Source organism: Cyprinodon variegatus, unplaced genomic scaffold (assembly GCF_000732505.1).
Source record: "Cyprinodon variegatus isolate N-32 unplaced genomic scaffold, C_variegatus-1.0 Scaffold700, whole genome shotgun sequence".
Lineage (NCBI taxonomy): Eukaryota > Metazoa > Chordata > Actinopteri > Cyprinodontiformes > Cyprinodontidae > Cyprinodon > Cyprinodon variegatus.
In genome coordinates, this window is record NW_015151153.1 from 405,805 (window position 1) to 406,811 (window position 1,007).

A 1,007-nucleotide genomic window follows, 5' to 3' on the forward strand; every position below is an offset into this window, starting at 1 on the left:
GATAAGTTAAGGAGGCTGATCAGCTATGAAGGCTGTGATTATCCATTATATATGACCACTGTTAGTAGTTTGCTTCACAATCAATTAAATCTTCTACCTTCAAAGCTGTAAACTTGTTCTACAAAGGAAATAGTGAGAACTTTAAACTTTTCCAGTTGGTATCCAGGCCATGAGGCATTAAAACATGAAAAAACCAGTGAAGGAACTAAAGGAGGACATACGTGATGACATGTGGTAAACTATTTGTAAATAAATCCCTACTAGTTCTAGGAATTGGAAAATTTACTGTTAAGGTTTTTTTATTTCTTCGAAGATAAAAAGGGTGGGGCCTGACAGTGCTGCAGTGGGTAGCGCTGCTGCCTTGCTGCAAGAGGGTTCTGGGTTCGATTTCTGGCCCGAGAGTCTTCTGCATGTTCCCCTTGTGCATGCTTGGGTTCTCTCCGGGTACTCTGGCTTCCTCCCACAGTCCAAAACATGACTATTAAGTTCTTCTCTAAATTTCCTTAGGTGTGAGTATGTGTGTATGGTTGTGTTTCTTTGTGTTGTCCATGTGTTGCCACATAAAAGACTGCCGACCTGTCCTGGGTGTACCCCTACTCTCGCCCATTGACTACCGTAGATAGGCACTGGCCCCACAGCGACCCTGACAGAACTAAGTGGGGGAAAATGGGTGGATTGAAATGGATAAAAAATGCATTGTTGTCCTTAAACCAAGCCTTCTGTGTGGGTCATGCATATATCTTCTGGTAGCGCTGTAATTTGTCTCAATTTTGGGAGGATGTTACCAAAAAAGCTGATAGGATATACGGGGTTTATAGCACCCCAAGAACAATACTGATATACTTTAGCTTTGTAAAGGGAGCAGAGATTCTGTCAGGGTCTTGGTCTGTTTGTTCCTGTTTTTCTTGGTTTTCCATTTGTTGTCCTCTGCTGCCCTCTTGTGTCTTCCCTTGCTCTGTTTCTCTGTCCTGCCAGCACCTGTTGCCAATTTCCTCGTCAGCTCTCTC